The following is a 22,987-nucleotide window of genomic DNA, read 5'->3' as shown; positions in this document are numbered from 1 at the left end:
TTCTGCTGTTCCTCTTACTTCAGAAATAACTTCTGTTATGATTTGTTTAAACTTTGGTGCATTCTTCGTTAATCATTACTCACAGGTTTCGATGTCATTTCTGATTTGGTGTACAGAAGCCTTAAGTACATCTGCTCTGAAAGTTAGCGATTGGTTTGGGACTTTGCTACGTGTTTATTCCATTTTTCATGAATGTTATAGTGCACGTCTCTAGGAAGCGATCTGATGGAAGATAAAAATTTCTGATAACGCTTTTATCTTTGATATTTGTGAATATAATTTTTTTAGAACATAATTTCCACGGATACTGCGCCTCGAGTTCACCACGTACATTTGTGGATATTTTCGTCAGGACTGTACCCGTGTTAACCACACTGATGCGCCATCCTCTACTACTCCCAGCAAAACTGCGAAACACTCAAATACTTTTGATCGACCAAAGGAGGCTTATTGTTGGAATTGTTTCTTATTTATTTAGGTGGTTACTGATATACTGATATAATGCTTAAAACTCCTTGTCTTTCATTTTGTAATCATTTCTTGCGCAATTTATGTGCCATAACAAAGGCCATTCTCACCTCCCCCTCGGTACAGCCCCAACTGTCAGGCCTAAGGCAGATGGTAATTCTTAGTTCACCTGGTGCAACGAACTCTATTAATATTTCCCGTTGTTATTAAGGTTGATTTCGACTTTTGTATCTAACACTATTACCATGTCTGACTTTTAAATCGTCCAGTACGAAAAAATATTCACTAAATTATTGATGCTAACAGAGCTGAACTCCATGTACGTAGCTTTCATTACTTTAAGAAATAAGCAACCAACCACTTTTTATGTAGCTTTTGAAACTAGAATGCATTAGTAATTGCTTTGAGCCCTGAAATAAAAAAGTGCAAGAATACCCGCTCGTCACCATATCAACAGCATTGCATATTATGCAACATTTCACTCGATATTTGCCCACTGCGTACAATGGAAACACCATCAAACTGAAACATAACGTATGCATGCCTAATTATATTTGTTAAATAAGGGTCGCCTAATCAGAGGAGAAGTTGTATAAACCAGATTTCACAAATCGAAGTGAATTTCTCAATTCGTAAACTTTTATTCAAATTCAAAAGAAAACAAGCGCTGAATCTTACTGCAAGAATAATCTAGATAAACAAAAACGCAGAAAATAATATGTAACACTGAAGCTAATTATATGGATTACACGGAATATATAAATATAAGGAATATATAAAATTTCTTGCAATTTTGGGAAATTCTATACAGGTCAGTCTGGCAGGGCAATATTGGTCCACTTGAAAGAACACCACAGAAGTTGGAAACTTAGAAAAGGAGACTTTACTTTTGGAGACTATCTGCTTACAGAAGGCCATAGTTACAAACTGAAACATGAAGTACGAGTTACATTCATAAAGGAAGGAAGATGACCTATCTTGAAATAACGGTAATTAACAAAACCCATGTCCATCAATCCAAGCTTAATGTTGAATAACCAGACACAATTTCCGTTACTCACAACTTCTAACTGCAAATACTACTCTCAATCCGATCTAGGCCATGTTGTAAATTAGCCCTCTTGCTCACATGCCCATCTTCCTTTATTTCAATTCCTGGAATTTCTCCCGTTGTGTTAAAAAATAATTTTTGTAATTATACAGTTATATTAATAATTACATAATTATAATAATAATATAATTACAATAATAATTATGCATACCTTTAGGTTGTTACACCTGTCGATGCTAGTTGTTATTGTGTGATCCTGAAAGAGTTTCTTGTCTCACAGGCTTGGATTACCAGTGCTATATTGTGATTATGCTGTATATTTAAGACAGTATTAATCAAACACTTCGACCAATGTTGATAGTTACAACAACGTCAATACGCAAGTGTGTGAATGTCTAAATATTTTCTGTTACTGTTTTGAGAGGGGGTGGGGGGTTGTTTGGGGGAGGAGGCCAGACAGCGACATCATCGGTCTCATCGGATTAGGGAAGGAAGTCAGCCCTGCCCTTTCAAAGGAACCACCCCGACATTTGCCTGGAGCGATTTGGGGAAATGACGGAAAACCTACATCAGGATGTCCGGACGCGGCATTGAACCGTCGTCCTCCCGAATGCGAGTCCAGTGTGCTAGCCACTGCGCCAACTCGCTCGGTTACAGTTTTGGGAATTATACAGTGGCTAAGCAGACTTTGCGTAAAAAGCTTACCATGCTCATTGTAAAATGAAACTTGGTGACCAGGACAAGGGATGGTTGCCAGAGACAATTAGCCGCTATTGCGTGGAAAGGTTAAGATTGTGGACAAAAGGAAGGAAAACATCCATGCCATTTATGATTCTAGTGGTGTGGGGGGAGCCCAAAATTCACCTTAATAACTGTTACATCTCCTTACTTACTATTCAGGGCTGCAATTCGAAAAATAAGAGACAAATTGTGTATCCAAGCACTGATCCAGCCATTAGGCAAGTTTGCACATGGAGAAGATCTGATTGCACCTCTTCCTCCAACTGTTGTAGAGAACGTGGCAGAAGATGATGAAGAAAATGAAATTGATGCAATTACCGAAGACGATAGTGATGTCCACCAGCCTAAATGCGACTTTACTCCATAACTGTTCTGTGAGTGAACTTGCTCTTGTACGAGAAATACTTGGTTCCCGGTTAAAAATTAAGAATCTTCTGGAACCAGGAAGATATTACTCATGGTAAAGACATAGAGAGAAAGAATCAGTTCATTTATTCTCACAGAATGAGTCCTTGGTTTACTGCAACAGCATAAAGAAGTTAATGCACTTCTATGGCATTGAAAATGATCCCAAAAAGTGGAGACTTTTCGATTCGTCAATGAGGAGCCTGAAAGGCGTGTTACTACATAAGGGAAACAGTTGAAATGAAAGTGACGTATGAGACAATGAAAATACTCTTAGAAGTATCCAGTATGACGAATACATTTGGCTTATCTACAGTGACTCCAAAGTTATCGGAATGGGTTCCCAAAAATGCCTTGCTTTCTATGCGAATGGGAAAGTCGGTTAAGTCAAAGACATTGCAGTGTGTGACTTTGGTCAGAGTGGGGACTCTTGTGCCTACAACTAAAAACATCCTGCACAAACCGCTTGCAGAATAAAAAAAAAGTCTTGCTTCCACCTCAACAAATACAACTGGCCTTGATCACGTTATTTGTAAAGGCTCTACCACAGGATGCCCCCCCCCCCCCAAAAAAAAAAATCAAGCACCTTTCCGAAAATTTTCCCTTCACCGCACGAGACAAATTGAAAGCTGGAGTTATTTTTTAGTCCTCAAATTAAGAAACTGATGAAGAATGAAGATTCTGAGAAGACAATTAAGAAAAGGAAAAAAAGGTGCTTGTCTGCCTTCCGATCAGTTACTGAGAACTTTCTATGGAATAACAGAGATCCTAATTACAAGGTCATTGTCGAAAAAAGTTGCAAAATTTCAAGAAGATGGATTGTTATATGAGTGTGGAACTCCACTTTCTACACTCATATATCGACTACTTTCCGGAAATTTGGGACATCATAGTGAAGTTCAGAGTGAAGGTTTACGCCAAAATATTACGAGGAGCTACCAGTGGCACTGGACAACAGCTATGAGGACCAACTATTTTGGATGTTGAAGAGGACAGTCATCATATACAAGAATCTACAAAGAAGTCAAACAAGGGAAATTTTAAAAATTTATGGAACACTGTTGGCTTCCTGTTTTTATACAAGGTAGTCACGAAAAAAATAGGGGGATTCTGAGGAGTATTTTTTAAATGTATTTCATTTTTTAAATGTGTTTTCATTAAAAACTCGCTTTGTGTGATTTTGTGATAGAATATAACTGTCTGCTCAAAAGTGAAAATTGTCAAAATATTATTCCGTATTTTGCGCAAAAACCTGGCGTGATAGACAAAGACGGTAGTTATTTCTAGAATCAGCACAAAAAATTTATTCAAGAACACCTACTTTCAACAAACCATCCGACAAAAAGTTTTAAAATTCAGACTAGTGCCATCACAGCTGCTTCAGTCACCTACTTAATATTATTATTGTGTCTTATCTATTTGTAATTTACGACCTATTGAAGATAAGATTATTTTGTTCAGCAACATCTTTGAAATAATTCACCGTACTTTAATGTTCAGTTATTTTCTTCTGCGTACAACCGTTTTGATTTGTCTGTATTTCATTAGTTAATGTGCCACATATTTTATCTTGGTTAAATAATCTTACTTCGCATATACACTGAAATCATCACTCTTATTTTATTCCTAATTCTACAATTAACATTTTTCACCTCTGGAAATAGAGGTACTCTGTAGTCGCACTAGTTTAAAATCTTTGATTCAACAAAATTTCACCTTACCACATACTTATCTTTGAACCTGATGATGGCGTAAGAGACTAAAACCGATTCGTGTAGCAAATAAAAAATATTGTAGAATATTACGTAAGTGTTGTCTGTGTTTCATTCACAATATATAAAATGTTCTAAAAGAACCGACGAAACAGTCAATTACGTGGCGTTTTGATTGACGACCTTAGGAAGACTGAAACTAGAACAAAATCAGAATCTCTCATCTAACCAAATTTGCATTTTCAAATTAATAAAAGAAAATAACCCAATGAACTCTGCATCCAAGATGCACAAAGAACCAGTTAAATGCGTGCTGCCCAGAGTATGGACTCTGAAATATGCAGCTAACTTATCATGCTATTAGCAAACGTGATACATCTTCAAAACTGCACAGACAGCACACGACGACAGCCAGGAAGCGAATAACAAGAATACAGTGTTCTCTATTCTCATCACAAGTTCTGTTGGAGGTGCGACAGCATGTTTGTAATCAATGTGGTGAACGTGAAACCATCTCGAAGCATGGAAATAAAGACCAACGCTACATAAGTTTCCCTGATATGTTGTACAAATATAAATAAGTTAGTCTGACAAGGAACCCCTTAGTGCGCAGCCACATAAGGCCAATCACGTTTACGGCACTCGACGCCCCGCATATTGTCTACCACACAGCCGCAATATTGGTTGTTAATGGCAATAGTGGGCGGGACTGGAGGTATCAATGGTGAGCACAGTATGAGGCTACGGAGCCTCGTTGAACCGCTTAGTCGACGAGTGGCTCGCAGCAGAGCTGCTGAGCTAGTGGTGTTGATACAAAGCAGAGCAATGGCAACGATAAACAAAGTAAACTTTCCATCATGTCTACAATAATAGTTGCCGAAGTTGACATATTTTCAGAAAGAAACCCAAGGAATTTCGCACAGTGAGGAAGAATTTTCAGATGAAATACTAGCGTTTCTACAATCTGAGTCGGTGGAATGTGTGGTTTCGAATACTTTCTACTGTGCAGGCAATGTACATGAGTTAAAAGATGACGATACGTGCTTAAGAAGTGAAGCTAATACTGATACAGGTGTCGAGCTATGTAGTTCATCATCCTTGTCAGACACGTAACCACAAGTCCCATCTCCAGTGAATCGCAGTAAAGGACAATTGTTGGAAAACGTTTATGAACACATTTCGAATAAGTCCGTAGCTATATGACCGTGTAGTGAATAAGTAAAACTATGGGTATTCAAGGGAGGAAAACGTACACTTATTACAAAAACTGGTGTTTGCGCACGTCAAGGATGCCCGATAGAGTTACACATGATAGTGACCCATTAAGATTTGCACATCAAACTGGGTGCAATATAGACTACAGTGGTTTCAAAGGAAGCAGTGAAAGGTTACATAACTTCAAACAGTGTTACAAAAATGGAAGACGTAAGGCAATGAAATTTCAAACAATGTGTGAACTTGACGATGCGCAGGAATCTGCGGAATCGGCGGGAAAATTTGTGGAAGAAATAAACAAACTTATCCCATCGTTTATAAGGAATTTGTCTTCAACTCTCACCAATCGGGATTTAACACGAAATGCATATGAAAGGAACATGGGAAAAGAAGGGTACCAAGATAGTTGTACCAGGACCATCTAACATCAGTGCCTTATTCCATTTATGCCGACTGTCAATCTGGGTGGTAAATTGGCTGGAAAGCTATTTATTGTGCTGTGAGAAATTAGAGGTGCTCTGAGCCCCTATGATTCTTTCTCCAGTGTCCGATTACTTATTTTATGTATTTTTTTTCCAAGTCGTATATTACACCGAAAGTCAAGTTGCAGTGTTTTTATATCTTCTGAAACTACTTCTGAACTCAGTCGGGTTTATAACCTTGATATTGATAACCCTATAACATGATAAATGCCTTTGTATGGCTAAACATTGTTTACCACACAAGGTATATACTGTAATGAGTCGCACTAGGTTATTTTTCAGGTAAATTTTTCTATTTTATTTTTGTAACGGTATAATATGACTTAACATGAAGTATCTGTCTAGTGGGGAAGTGATTGTCTAGCATTAGCAAGGTAATAACTAAATAATATTGGTTGTTACAGAAGAAATACGGTACATTTTGCTTGTAAGTAGCAATATCTCATATTTTATACGCAGTGGAAACACTGATAATGTGGACTAAAATTTTAGGATCACTGAAGCAAGAAACAGGTGACTTGCATTATACTCAATTGACAATCTGTCACATTGGAAAAGAGAACAGGAAACTGACCTATTTTATTTTTAAAATTGCTATTGAGTTTCTGCCAGGACTGTAAATGATGTATAGCTTGTATAAATAATTGGCGGAAAATGTCTTACAAACCTTTTGTTGGGTAACTCTGTTCCATCACTTGGGATGCCATTTGGCGATGTGCAGTTGTGGGTAGAAATTCCTATTTCTTCGCTTAAAAAATCCTAAGGAATTCTATATTCGCCTGATATGTTGTTGAAGATGAACATCAGTGCACAACTTACAGATACTGCATCTGACCAAAGACAGGTAAGAAAATTAACCTACGAAGAAAGATGATATTATCACTTTGTATAATATATGCCATATAACTTTTGTAACATTCAACACAGTTCAACTATCATTGCGTTAATGCCGGCCAGCCACTACTCCATTAGACAAATAACCATTCATGTTATCTGCTAGTAAAGTCATTTTACATCATTAATGAAACTGAACTATCTGTAAAATAACGTAGAATAGTACATAAATTGTATATTAAGTAATTTCTAGTAATACAATTCCATTTACTAAATTCTGGGGTCAGCAATATTAAATCTATAAACGCAACTGTCTTCAGAAGTAGTTTCAAAATCTGCAATAAGATTTTAACTCGCATTTAGATGCAATTTACAGTATAAAAAAGCTGCGTAAATCGGACATGTTTCGTATGCTGCCCAACATCAGTGCCTCAGTAAACCTAATGGTATTTGTGCTATGCATACAAAAGCGGATAAACGGGCTACGAGCTATATTACGTAACCAAAGCTTAACGAATTGTCGATAATAAAAGCTGTGTTGGCTTATAAATGTATTAGGACAACTGAAGATACGTTCAAGCCCGAAACTCGTCTTGACGCAAAAAAAATCTACGTAGAAAGCGGCTGGTTGGTGTATTTCTACAAGTAAGAGAAAATAACAATTTTATATATATATTAGATGCAACTGTTCCATGTAATTGGTACACTTCATACAGTATTTTTCAATCTATTTCCTTCAGACGGCGTATCTTCCATCGACTTGGTATTATTATTATTATTTCGTTGTGTTCTCCACTGCATGATCCACATTTAATCGAAGTAAATTTTTTCCATACGCATACATTGGTCGTTGCAGACAATGCATGAATCCCGCATTGCCGTCTTGGGCAAGATCTTTGTGATTCGTCACCCCTTTCCTGCAGTCCTGTTACAAAATGGCTCTGAGCACTAGGGGACTTAACATCTGAGGTCATCAGTCCCCTAGAGCTTAGAACTACTTAAACCTAACTAAGGACATGACACACATCCATGCCCGAGGCAGGATTCGAACCTGCGGCCGTAGCAGTCGCGCGGTTCCAGACTGAAGCGCCTAGAACCGCTCGGTCACTCCGGCCGGCCCGTGTTACAAAATGTCAAGGACGTATATGTGTTGTGCGGATGACTTTGGTGATTACCCGTGCAGTGTAGTGTAGTGTTGCTAGGGATTAGGATAGACTGAAAGAAACGGGAAGAATTAAAGCTACAACAGGTGTATAGCGTTTACTTCTCTTGAAAGGTCTATTGAGTTCAGTGTCATCATTGACCGATGGATCACGTGTCGTCAGTCAGTCTGCATATTAGCCCACAACTTTGTAGCGTAGTCTGGTATAATATAAAAAAAAAAACTCTTGATAAAAATATCTTCCGCCATCAGGGCTCAAAGTCAGTACTTCTGACTGCAGTTCTGTCCTGTACGTCCGTGTACTAGTGATTTCGGTTCAGGAATAAAAATAAAATAACAAATTAATAATCGATAGTGTGCTGACTGCTAGAAATGAACTTACGCTGCGCTGTCGGTACAGTTTAAATCAGGCGGAACAGAACTCCTTCATTAACGTGGTAGAAGAGACAAGGAAACTTGTTATCTTTCGCGAAATTGTTATACCAATTCCCCTATGGAATTTTTACTGATGAATGTTCTTTCTCACACAAAGGACCTGAATTACTGGCCAATTGAAAGCGTACGATGGCTTTGACAGACGGAACATGGGCGTTAATGGAGATTTAATGTCTGTTGCGGGATGCGTGGTAACAATCATCGCCCCTGTTTCATCAGTGGTAATCTTGGTATCAGAGCACATTGCAACTTTCTCAGACAAATTCTTCCTCGTCTTCGGAAAAGTATCTCCAAGAACTAGAAAACTTATGTGATGGATTGGTCGTGGAGGAGCAGTGGATTGACCTGATCGGTTTCGTGACTTCTGACTTCTATCTGTCGTGATATACCAACAACGCGAGAGAGACTACAGGAATGTATCGTGGTTGTTTGTAATTCACTTCAGCAGGCAACATCGGAAGCAGCTATGAATTCATTCATCCATGCGTAGACTACTGTGTTTCCACTGGTTTGCTGTCAGTTCCAGCAAGTAGACAAGTTATGTTACCCGGGGTACTTGTCTATGGTGTCTGTTAAATTGAATGTGACTTCGGTAATGTATCAGGGGACATCGAAGTTCCAGTTGACACTGGTGTGATTAAAGATACCCTTTGCACAAATGAATGAGACTCCATAGGACTATCGTCGGGAATAATCCATCACAGACGAGCATACGTAATGCACCGCAAATTCCCTTGGTATCTGAAAATAACTTCTGATACTAAGAAATTCTTCATATTTGAAAAAATTACTCGGAACAGAAGTGGTTCCGATTGAACTATCGACTAAATTAAAACACTGTAATAGTTCTGTAATTCCCTTTACATGATGCATCAGCACAAGCCTCATGACTTCTCGGTGGCACTGTCTTGCAAAACTAGTTTAATAATTTTTGCTTAAATTGATGAAGGGAACGAAATTGCAATAAAGACGTCAAACTTTCTATTTAACTTTAAGGTTATTATTTGATCTCAAAGACACAAGGATTCTACGCAAAACAATCAGATTACTGTTACATAATTTACGCTGTGTTCTCAAAACATCATACAAAGACTTGCTCCATAATGTGAAACTGAAAATAAAAAAAAAGTCAACTCTCTTGTCGAGTGAGATATCCGTTCCCTAAACCCGATCACGAATCGGAAACAACAAGTAAAAAAAAAACGGGAACCCACCGCACATTGATCGTAACCATGAGTGCCAGTCAGCTATTCGTTCGATGGCATTGCCTAAGCAACAAAACTGTTCCAATGTAGCTAAATGTGGAAATTAACTCAGTTGTGTTGGAGACCAGACGCATAGAGAGCAGCTGCATGTGCATGTCACCATTACTTCGTCAATACAAGCCCATTGCTGCTTTCATGGATGGCTCCCTCTGCCTCGGCATATGTTAATTCAGCCAGACTCGTCAGCACATCATACCACACACGAGCAAGACATGCATTCACTCCAGAACAGACGTAATAGACTGAAGCAGAACTCTTTTTTTTCCTTCCAAACCGGCAAGCCCTGAGCGGCGACCACGACCTGGACATTGGCCGCAGCCACTCTCACCTCACAGACCTTCGGCAGGTACACTTGCGTAGTCTAAGCAGCCGTGAATAAACGGAAGTCGATCAATGTGCCACAGATATAATAGCAAAAGTCGCACGCGAGACGAAGCTAGGTAAAAACTGAATACATGAAGGACGGCTGATTATGACTTTTCATCTGGCTACCTACACTGTTAGTTAGTACACGAGAATCAAAGTCAGTTTGGATTTACATTATTAATAATGGCATGTTTACATGAATGACACATTGCGACACGTTTCTGAACAGATCTTAAAGAAAGGAAGTGGATCACCGAACAAGAGTTTAGGGTGTTATTTTGGAAAAGAAGATGTACTATAGTACATATTTTTATAACGAACAAAATTACAAGAGAGTTAAACATGTTGGTTATTATAAACCTGGTAGCCAAACAACATTTGCTTGATACGTTTTTTATTTTGATTTCGCACAAAGAGCTATTTGGTGTGTCTCGGTAAATAGGACACCCTGTTTAACTCACAAAAAACCTTTAGTGGATGTATACGAGCCAGCCGTGGTGGCCAAGCGGTTCTAGGCGCTCCAGTCCTGAACGGCGCGACTGCTACGGTCGCAGGTTCGAATCCTGCCTGGGGCATGGATGTGTGTGATGTCCTTAGGTTAGTTAGGTTTAAGTAGTTCTAAGTTCTATGGGACTGATGACCTCAGATGTTAAGTCCCATAGTGCTCAGAGCCATTTGAACCATTTTTTGATGTATATGATACTTTCTTCAAAGGAGCTTTCAATAAGTAATGCAACTTTTTTCTCTGCGAATTTCGGTTAGAAAAAATACGGAATTTGCTGCGGGACATCGTGGAATATTCCCGCTTCAGCCCATGTAACATCCTGAAGATCCGAGACGTGCGGGCAATTTTCGTAGCCTTCAAAATGGCGTCTGTAACGGAGGTGCGTTCGAATCCTGCCTCGGGCATGGATCTGTATGATGTCCTTAGGTTAGTTATGTTTAAGTAGTTCTAAGTTCTAGGGGACTGATGACTTCAGATGTTAAGTCCCATAGTGCTCAAAGCCATTTGAACCATTTTGGAAGACCATCTATGCGGAATTGCTTACACTTTACGTGGCTGATGGTGACAATCCTTTGTCGAACGTTGCCATAGGCGATGAAACATGGGTTTATCATTTCTAACCGGAAATGAAAGAGCAATCCAAGTAGCGGCCCCACACCACCTCTCCTTCGAAGACAAAGTTAAAGCTGCATTCTCTTCCGGTAATGTCGCGGTAACGGTCTTCTGGAACTCTGATGGGGTTATTATCTTTGATGCCTTCTACCATGGTACAACGACCAACTCTGAAGTGTATTGTACTACCATCAGGAAATTGAAGAAACGAGTTCGTCGTCACAGAAGTGCAAACGAATTTCTCCATGACAACGCAAGGCCCCACAGAAGTCTGAGGAGCTCACAAAATTTCATTGGACTCTTTTTTTCCTCACACACCCTACAGTCCGGATCTCGCACCTTCCGACTTCCAGTTTTTTGGCCCAATGACGGGTGCACTCCGCGTGAAGTAGAACGTGGGTGATGTGGAGCTTATTGTTGCAGCAAGAAATTTGCTCCGACATCGACAAGTAGGATGGTACCATGCGGGCATACAGGTGGTGTGAGGCCTTCACACTGAACGGAGATTATGGTGAAATATAAGGTTTTGCAGCCAAAAAAGTGGGGAATAATACAGTGTATTAGAATTCTGAATAAAATCAATCTACTTTAAGAAGAAAATGTTCTGCGTTACTCATTGTGCGCTCCTCGTAGGAACAGTCGCTAGTGAGGCCAAGTTAGAGCACGGACGAACAGACATCTTCTCGCTGAAATGTGGTGCTACAGAAGAATGCTGAAGATTAGATGGATAGATCACATAGCCAATGAGGAGGTATTGAATAGAACTGGGGAGAAGAGGAGTTTGTGGCACAACTTGACAAGAAGAAGGGACCGGTTGGTGGGACATGTCCTGAGGCATCAAGGGATCACAAATTTAGCATTGGAGGGTAGCGTGGAGGGTAAAAATCGTAGAGGGAGACCAGGAGATGAATACACTAAGCAGATTCAGAAGGATGTAGGTTGCAGTAAGTACTGGGAGATGAAGAAGCTTGCACAGGATAGAGTAGCATGGAGAGCTGCATCAAACCAGTCTCAGGACTGAAGACCACAAGAGCGACAACGACGTTGTCCGATGACGAAAGGAATCAGTGACAATGTTTCATTTAATGGTCTGAGAGTGGCTGCTTGTGGCTATTGGTGTAATACTGCATTGTACTTGAAGTAGCAACTGCTTAAACAGCCTTGACAGCTGCATTGGGTTCTATAGCTTTATCCTCCCCGTCTTTCATTTTTCCTCTTTTAAACGAACCATTTCAGCACCGGACGTGACAGCTAAACTTGCTCTGACAGGGCGTTGCCTGCGTAAGAGGCAGACAGTAGCCAGTAACTAATTCCAGAGGTCAGGCGGCGAGTTCAGCTCGCTGGTTTGGCTTCTCTAGCAGAGACAGCTTTTCGGTTATGAGGTGCTAATCCCTTGCGGGAAACGCGACCCCGTGAAGATGTCGGGGCACGGGCGGGAACACGTTTCCGCTACAATACTAATAATAACAAACGGGAGCGGCGGGGACAGCGGCCGCTGCAGCTCATGGTCTTTTCAGCCGGTCAGGGGGTGGCAGGGGGAAGTGTCTTTGTGGGGTGCGGTCTCATTACCGCGTCCCGCCGCCTGAAAGGAGGAATTTGTTTTGGTTCATCTGTTTGTAGCGGCCGGCTGGCGGGCAAGGGATTATAGGCTGGGACAAGGAGGAGGAGGAGGTAAGGTTGGCGGAGGGATGGGGGGGGGGGGGGGGAGGGAGAGAGCCAGGAGGGCCTGTCCGAGCAGCTGTCAGCAGCAAGAGTTGCGCCGACAAAGGGCAAATGCGTTTCCGCGGTTTGCGCGAGTAATGCGGCTAATTGTGCGGCTGGGCGCCGGCCGTTTTCTCTCGTGCCCTGCTCTCTCTCTCTTTCGCTTCCTTCCCGGCCGCCTGTCCCCGCCTGACAAGCGCAATTAGCCGCCCCTGAAAGAAGGCGCCTGCCACGGCCAATCGCTGCCGTAACGACCGCAAGACGGGCGCCGTCGGCCGGCCAGTCCCGAAATTAAGGCCACTCGCTACCTGGCCTCGCCTGCTGCTGAGCGCCGGCGTTCCGCGTATCGACGCGACCGCAGCGGGCCGACGCCGTGCCGTGCTGGACACAGCCGGCGTCTGACGTCCACCAGACCCTCTGCTCGGCCACCTTCTGACTCCGTAATTAGCGACGGCAAGCGGTCGTGCCGGGCCTCACACTATATTCAATAAAACCGAATCACTCTTTTTTCTCTTTTTTTGGGGGGGTTTGATGCGGCCCATCACGAATTCCTCTCCTGTGGCAGCCGCTTCATCTCAGAGTAGTACTTGCAACCTATGTCCTCAGTTATTTGCTGGAGCCGGCCGGAGAGGCCGAGCGGTTCTAGGCGCTACAGTCTGGAACCGGGGGACCGCTAAGGACGCAGGCTCGAACCCTGCCTCGGGCATGGATGTGTGTGATGTCCTTAGCTTAGTTAGGTTCTAGGTTCTAGGGGACTGATGACCTCAGAAATTAAGTCCCATAGTGCTCAGAGCCATTTGAATCATTTTATTTGCTGGATGTATTCTAATCTCTGTTTTCTTCTCCAGTTTTTATCTCCTACAGCTCCCTTTAGTACCATGGAAGTTATTCCCTGGTGTCTTAACAGATCTCCCACCATTCTGAACCCTTCTTTTGTCAGTGTTTTCCATATATTCCTCTCCTCGGCTATTCTATGGAGAACCTCCTCATTCCTTACCTTATTAGTCCACCTAATTTTCAACAGTTTTCTGCACTTCTACATATGAAAATCTTCTGTTCTCTTCTTTTCCAGTTTTCCTACAATCTGTCTCACTACCATACAGTGCTTTGCTCAAAACGTACATTCTCAGAATTTCTTCCTCAAATTAAAGACTATGTTTGATAGTAGTTGCCGGCCGGAGTGGCCGAGCGGTTCTAGGCGCTACAGTCTGGAACCGCGCGACCGCTACGGTCGCAGGTTCGAATCCTGCCTCGGGCATGGATGTGTGTGATATCATTAGGTTAGTTAGGTTTAAGTAGTTCTAAGTTCTAGGGGACTGATGACTGCAGCAGTTAAGTCCCATAGTGCTCAGAGCCATTTGAACCATTTTTTTTTTTTATAGTAGTGGGCTCTTCTCGGCGAGGAGTGCGCGTTTTTTCCGGTGCTAGTCTGACTTTTATGTCCTCCTTGCTCCGTCCGTCACAGGTTATTTTGTAGCCTAGGTAGCAGAATTCCAAGTCTGGTGTTAAGTTTCTCGCTTTTCAGATGTCTGCTACTTTTCATTATTTTGGTCTTTCTTCGATTTACTCTCAGTCCATATTATGTACTCACAGGACTGCTCATTCCATTCAGCAGATCCTGTAATTCATCGTTACTTTCACTGAGAATAGCAATGCCATCAGCGTATCTTATCATTCATATGTTTTCACCTTGAATTTCAATTCAACTCTCGAACTTTGCTTTTATTTTCCTCATTTGCTTCTTCGATGTACAGATAGAACAGTGGAGGCGAAATACTACATTCCTGTCTTAAACTCTTTTTAATCCAAGAATCACATTATGGAAAGTGATTCTTCCGTCGCTTCCGGACAGAAGATTGGCGTAATTGTAAACGAAAACCAAAAATATTGTGGATGTTCTGTAATGTATCCGTTTAAAAATAAAAGAAGGACGGTGAATACCTGACATGGTCAGAAAGAGAGCGACGTCTTTATCAGTGTACAAAAGCTTCCGTAATAGATGTTTTATTGCCCAGTCTCTCAAGTTATATTGCCATCATCAGATCTGTAAGTGTTACAAATATATTACAAGGTTTATAATTATCATACGTAATTTCGAAGAATCGTCAACTCAGTTTTACACACCATCGGATACATGAATTATAAAGCACCTACCTGTGGTACATTGCTATCAAGCCGCTGAAAACATGGAAGTTAAACTATGAAATTATAAATATTAGATAAAAGAAAGCGCTAAAAAGGATTATGGTCACTCCACCGTCATAGACTAAAACAATGATTATCTCACAGAAAAGGCATTCCCCTGTAACACTGAATACACTAAAATAAAAGCCATAACTGTACCAGCAAGACTCAGAGGTATCATCTACATCAGGCATATGTGCAGCGCATGTGCTCTATTTGATGTACTGACTGATACAGTTGGTGTTGTTGTTGTTGTCTTCAGTCCTGAGACTGGTTTGATGCAGCTCTTCACGCTACTCTATCCTGTGCAAGCTTCTTCATCTCCCAGTACGTACTGCAGCTTACATCCCTCTGAATCTGCTTAGTGTATTCATCTCTTGGTCTCCCTCTACGATTTTTACCCTCCACGCTGCCCTCCAATACTAAATTGGTGATCCCTTGGTGCCTCAGAACATATCCTAGCAACCGATCCCTTCTTCTAGTCAAGTTGTGCCACAAACTCCTCTTCTCCCCAATCCTATTCAGTACCTCCTCATTAGTTATGTGATCTACCCATCTAATCTTCAGCATTCTTGTGTAGCACCACATTTCGAAAGCTTCTATTCTCTTCTTGTCCAAACTAGTTAGCGTCCATGTTTCACTTCCATACATGGATACACTCCATACAAATACTTTCAGAAACGACTTCCTGCCACTTAAATCTATACTCGATGTTAACAAATTTCTCTTCTTCAGAAACGCTTTCCTTGCCATTGCCAGTCTACATTTTATATCCTCTCTACTTCGACAATCATCAGTTACTTTGCTCCCCAAATAGCAAAACTCCTTTACTATTTCCTAATCTAATTCCCTCAGCATCACCCGACTTAATTCGACTACATTCCATTATGCTCGTTTTGCTTTTCTTGATGTTCCTCTTATATCATCCTTTCAAAACACTGTCCATTCCGTTCAACTGCTCTTCCAAGTCCTTTGCTGTCTCTGACAGAATTACAATGTCATCGACGAACCTCAAAGTTTTTATTTCTTCTCCATGGATTTTAATACCTATTCCGAAATTTTCTTTTGTTTCCTTCACTGCTTGCTCAATATACAGATTGAATAACATCGGGGAGAGGCTACAACTCTGTCTCACTCCCTTCCCAACCACTGCTTCCCTTTCATGTCCCTCGACTCTTATAACAGCCATCTGGTTTCTGTACAAATTGTAAATAGCCTTTCGCTCCCTGTATTTTACCCCTGCCACCTTCAGAATTTGAAAGAGAGTATTGCAGTCAACATTGTCAAAAGCTTTCTCTAAGTCTACAAATGCTAGAAACGTAGGTTTGCCTTTTCTTAATCTAACTTCTAAAATAAGTCGTAGGGTCAGTATTGCCTACGTTTTCCCATATTTGTACGGAATCCAAACCGATCTTACCCAGGGTCGGCTTCTACCAGTTTTTCCATTCGTCTGTAAAGAATTCGCGTTAGTATTTCGCAGCCGTGACTTATTAAACTGATAGTTCGGTAATTTTCACATCTGTCAACACCTGCTTTTTTTGGGATTGGAATTATTATATTCTTCTTGGAGTCTGAGGGTATTTCCCCTGTCTCATACATTTTGCTCACCAGATGATAGAGTTTTATCAGGACTGGCTCTCCCGAGGATGTCAGTAGTTCTGATGGAATGTTGTCTACTCCCGGGGCCTTGTTTCGACTTAGGTCTTTCAGTGCTTTGTATTCCTTTTTGCCTGCTTCATTGACTGCATTTTTATATTTTCTTCTTTCCTCAATTAAATTCAATGTTTCTTCTGTCACCCAAGGATTTCTACTAGCCCTCGTCTTTTTACCTACTTGATCCTCTGCTGCCTTCACTACTTCATTCCTCAAAGCTACCCATTCTTCTTGTACTGTATTTCTTTCCTCCATTCTTGTCAATTGTTCCCTTATGCTCTCCCTGGAACTCTCTACAACCTCTGGTTTAGTCAGTTTATCCAGGTCCCATCTCCTTAAATTCCCACCTTTTTGCAGTTTCTTCAGTTTTAATCTACAGTTCATAACCAACAGATTGTGGTTAGAGTCCACATCTGCCCCTGGAAATGTCTTACAATTTAAAACCTGGTTCCTAAATCTCTGTCTTGCCATTATATAATCTATCTGATACCTTTTAGTATCTCCAGGCTTCTTCCATGTATACAACCTTCTTTTATGATTCTTGAACCAAGTGTTAGCTATGATTAAGTTGTGCTCTGTGCAAAATTCCACAAGTCGGCTTCCTTTTTTATTTCTTACCCCCAATCCATATTCACCTACTATGTTTCCTTCTCTCCCTTTTCCTACTCTTGAATTCCAGTCACCAATGACTATTAAATTTTCGTCTCCCTTCACTATCTGAATAAATTCTTTTATTTCATCATACATTTCTTCAATTTCTTCATCACCTGCAGAGCTAGTTGGCGTATAGACTTGTACTACTGTCGTAGGCGTGGGCTTCGTGTCTATCTTGGCCACAACAATGCGTTCGCTGTGCTGTTTGTAGTACCTTACCCGCATTCCTATTGTTTTATTCATTATTAAATCTACTCCTGCATTACCCCTATTTGATTTTGTATTTATAACCCTGTATTCACCTGACCAAAAGTCTTGTTCCTCCTGCCACCGAACTTCACTAATTCCTACTATATCCCACTTTAACCTATCCATTTCCCTTTTTAAATTTTCTAATCATCTTGCCCGATTAAGGGATCTGACATTCCACGCTCCGATTCGTAGAACGCCAGATTTCTTTCTCCTGATATCGACGTCCTCCTGAGTAGTCCCCGCCCGGAGATCCGAAAGGGGTACTATTTTACCTCCGGAATATTTTACCCAAGAGGACGCCATCATCATTTATCCATACAGTAAAGCTGTATGCCCTCGGGAAAAATTACGGCCGTAGTTTCCCCTTGCTTTCAGCCGTTCGCAGTACCAGCACAGGAAGGCCGTTTTGGTTAGTGTTACAAGGCCAGATCAGTCAATCAACCAGACTGTTGCCCCTGCAACTACTTAAAAGGCTGCTGCCCCTCTTCAGGAAGCATACGTTTGTCTGGCCTCTCAACAGATACCCCTCCGTTGTGGTTGCACCTACGGTACGGCTATCTGTATCGCTGAGGCACGCAAGCCTCCCCACCAACGGCAAAGTCTATGGTTCATGGGGGGAATTATGGCATTTATTTTAGAGTACTTTGGAGAAAAGAGAACCACTTGTATGAATATCAAGAGCTCCGATGGAAACCCAGTTCTAAGCAAAGAAGGGAAAGCAGAAAGGTGGAAGGAAAATATAGAGGGTCTACAGGGGCGATGTATTTGAGGACATTATTATGGAAATGGAAGAGGATATAGATGAAGATGAAATGGGAGAGACGATACTGCGTGAAGAGTTTGACAGAGCACTTAAAGACAGGAGTAGACAACATTCCATTAGAATTACTGACAGCCTTGGGAGAGCCAGTCCTGAAAAAACTCTACCATCTGGTGAGCAAGATGTGTGAGACAGGCGAAACACCCACAGAATTCAAGAAGAATATAGTAATTCCACTCCCAAAGAAATCAGGTGTTCACAGATGTGAAAATTACCCAACTATCAGTTTAATAAGTCACGGCTGCAAAATACTAACGCGAATTCTTTACAGACGAATGGAAAAACTGGTAGAAGCCGACTTCTGGGAAGATCTGTTTGGATTCCGTAGAAATATTGGAACACGTGAGGCAATATTGACCTTACGACTTATCTTAGAAAAATGATTAAGGAAAGGCAAACGTACGTTCCTAGCATTTGTAGAATTAGAGAAAGCTTTTGACAATGTTGACTGGAGTACTCTTTTTTTCAAATTATAGAGGTGGCAGGGCTAAAATCCAGGGAGCTTAAGCCTATTTACAATTTGTACAGAAACCAGATGGCAGTTATAAGAGTCGAGGGACATGAAAGGGAAGCAGTGGTTGGGAAGAGCGTGAGACAGGGTTGTAGCCTCTCCCCGATGTTATTCAATCTGTATATTGAGCAAGCAGTAAAGGAAACAAAAGAAAATTTCGGAGTAGGTATTAAAATCCATGGAGAAGAAATAAAAACTTTGAGGTTCGCAGATGACATTGTGATTCTGTCAGAGAGAACAAAGGACTTGGAAGATCAGTTGAACGGAATGGACAGTGTTTTGAAAGGATGATATAAGAGGAACATCAACAAAAGCAAAACGAGGATAATGGAATGTAGTCGAATTAAGTCGGGTGATGCTGAGGGAATTAGATTAGGAAATAGTAAAGGAGTTTTGCTATTTGGGGAGCAAAGTAACTAATGATTGTCGAAGTAAAGAAGATATAAAATGTAGACTGGCAATGGCAAGGAAGGCGTTCCTGAAGAAGAGAAATTTGTTAATATCGAGTATAGATTTAATTGTCAGGAAGTCATTTCTGAAAGTATTTTTATGGAGTGTAGCCACGTATGGAAGTGAAATGCGGACGATAAATAGTTTGGACAAGAAGAGAATAGAAGCTTTCGAAATGTGGTGTTACAGAAAAATGATGAAGATTAGATGGGTAGATCACATAACTAATGAGGAGGTACTGAATAGAATTGGGGAGAAGAGGAGTTTGTGGCACAACTTGACAAGAAGAAGGGATCGGTTGCTAGGACATGTTCTGAGGCATCAAGGGATTACCAATTTAGTATTGGAGGGCAGCGTGGAGAGTAAAAATCGTAGAGGGAGACCAAGAGATGAATACACTAAGCAGATTAAGCTTGCACAGGATGGAGTAGCGTGGAGAGCTGCATCAAACCAGTCTCAGGACTGAAGACAACAACAACAACAGTGTTGCAAAGGAGTGTCTTTTCTGTGAGGTGTACACTATTTCACAGAGGAGTATCAATAATCCTTTTAGCCCTTTGTTTTACGTAATATTATTAAATTTACAGTTTACCTCCATGTTTTCAGTAGCCAGGTAGCAATGTGCCACACATAGGGGCTTCATAATTCACGTATTCGATGGTATACAAAATTGAGTTAACATTTCTTTAGAAATTACATATGATAATTATGAACCTTGTAACGTATCTGTAGCACTTATAGGCCTGAAGAGGACAATATAACTTTGCTGAGACTAGTAACCAGGATACATATCAACTGATATTTGGGTAATAAATCTTCTATTTTGGAATCTTTTTTACAAAAGATGAAATGTGACAGAAAATTAATGAATGTACTTAATTCTTCAGGAAACTAACTGTGCGGAGTCAGAATAAATCACAATGATCACAGAAGGTGTAGAACAAGGAAAGATATAATCTAATGAGACCAATATTGATTAAATTCACCTGCTATTGGCCAAAGAAAATCTCTTCAATTACCTGATTTTGTAGTGGTCAGGTTCAGGATCGTTGTCGGGGAGGATAAAATCTTTTGCATAACACAAAAAGCATTGATCGGATTCGTGACAATTTTAATCCCAAGATTCGTCTTGTATTGAATGCAGATCAGACACTCAAATGGACGTGTCACCGAACCAGTCACTACTCAACGTAATTAGAAACTGTAGCAGAGAAAAATTCTGGACATATCAAATGGATTTCTATTGCACTACCATAAAATAAACATTAAATGAATCTGAATACTATAATTATTATTTGAAATCGTGTAAGTAAAAAGAAAATGCGTCCTTACATGAAGGCCGACAAGAAGAAGAAAGAAATTATTGAGGAGGCTATACGTGCCAGAGTTACAACGCAAATCATAGCAATGGTGAGTGTAGAGTAATCATGGCAGTAAAAAAAAGGCAGGTTGGACTACAGACTTAACGCTGTGCGTTGTTTTGAAGCCAAAGTGGGTGGGGCCTGCCGCCATTTTAAGTAGCCCAAAACATTAGCAGACTACTGTTTACGAGTGCTTCTTGTTCATTATTTCTGTCGTCTGCGCACAACTGTTTTAGACACTAAAAATTATAGAGCTCACATGAATAAAATGGTGTTAGGAAGGCAATTTAGAACGTTATTCTGTTCTTGAATGCATATTTTCTTTAGTAATGCTACACAGTCAGAGTGATGTCACGGGGAAATGTCACCACGGAGAACTATGGGGTATAAATGCACTGAACTTTATGTTTTGGGCTAGTTAAGATGGCGGACATCGGCTTCAAGTTTTATCTGCATGAGAGTAATACCGACACAACGCTAAATTTATCTTTGACATATAATCACAATTTACTTTATTACAGTTTCACAGTATTAATTCGTCTGATTAGCCGGTCATTGCCTTAACGGCCATCATCAGACTTTAAGTGACTACCGTCGTCCAAGAGGATACAGTGTTCGTGAACAACACTGAAAAAAATTGTTCCACGTCAGGAGAGTGGTGAAACAAATACCCATCTTTGACAGGGCAGTGGTACCCCAAATCAAAAGTTAAATAGTAAATAAATATAAAGGAACATGCCAGATAAACGTTAACACTAAACATCAAAGAAACAGTGTGTTCATGTCTGTGCACGTGCACACATACACATATGAACATGATGTAAAAGGGAGGAATTAGCAGTGAACTACATCAAAAAGATGCGAGAATGTACATATGGCAAACAATGTCGGCTATATGATAATTTAAATTAAATTAACAATCACATTGAAAATGAAGCCCCGTGCTTCTTGACAGAGCGTTGGAGAACGATGCGGGAGACCCGCACCGACGTAGTAGGAAAGGTCCGAAGGGAGGTGATTTGCACACTACTACACCCAGTCATCTCAGGTCAGTAGAAAATCCCTGACCCAGCCGGGAATCGAGTCAGGGACTCCGTGTTCGGGAAGCTAAAACGCTACCGCGAGACCAAGAGCTCCAGACAACAATCAGAATAAAATAGATTTATTATATAACAAGAATAATGAAGAACAGATTCAAGAGGTATTACGTACGGAAGGTGATGCAGAAACGGAGTGAAAGATAGAACTAACAATTGTAACAGAACGTCCGTGAAAATTCCCTTTTAAGATAAAATCTTCATTCTACTGATAAATAACTTAGTTTATTTATTTCCTGTTTCTGCATCACCTTCCGTATGGAACACCTCTTCAATCTGTTCTTCTATACTGTAATCTTGTCTTGTATGGACTTTATAGTGATTGTTAATTTAATTTAAACAGTCATATAGACTGTTATGTTACTTTGCCATACGTACATCCTCACGTCTTTTGAGTGCAATTCTTTGCTAATGTTGTCTTCTTCCCTTCCACCTCATCTTCGTGCAGACATGCACACTGTTTTTTTTATGGTGTTGGTGTTAATACTTACGTATCTGGTGTGTCCCTTTACGTTTACCGTTTCACTTTGCAATTTTGATGCCACTGCATTGTCAAAGGTGACATTTACTCCTTGTTTGTACCATGGACGTAAAAAAAGAAGGGAGTTGCCACTACATCACAAACTTGAAGTCGACTGCCGCCGTCTTATGTCGCCCAAAAACGTTAGGTTCAACGCGCTTATGCCTTCATGGTTCACCGCAGTGATATTCCTCGCTGACGTCACTCTGACGTGCCTGTGCCCAGTTTCGACCGCTGGGGATATCTATTGACTTTCGTCGTCGTATCCCACATAGCATCTCGTACTTTGATTGTGTGGAGATGTCGTCGTTTCAGCAAAAATGCCAGCTTGCGTCATTTACGGATGTACTAATCGAAACGATCGTAATCTAAAGTTTAAAGGAATCACATTTCATTCGTAGGGGGAGGCGACCAAGCAATATTTTTCTTTTGTGGACATAAATTGTGCTTCCGCTGTTTGCATTTATTGTAGTAGTTTTAAAAATTTGGTAAGTCTCAATGGGACCAAACTGCTGAGGTCATCCGTCCCTA

This window comes from Schistocerca piceifrons, chromosome 5 (assembly GCF_021461385.2).
Source record: "Schistocerca piceifrons isolate TAMUIC-IGC-003096 chromosome 5, iqSchPice1.1, whole genome shotgun sequence".
Taxonomy (NCBI): domain Eukaryota; kingdom Metazoa; phylum Arthropoda; class Insecta; order Orthoptera; family Acrididae; genus Schistocerca; species Schistocerca piceifrons.
This window is presented reverse-complemented; position numbering follows the sequence as displayed.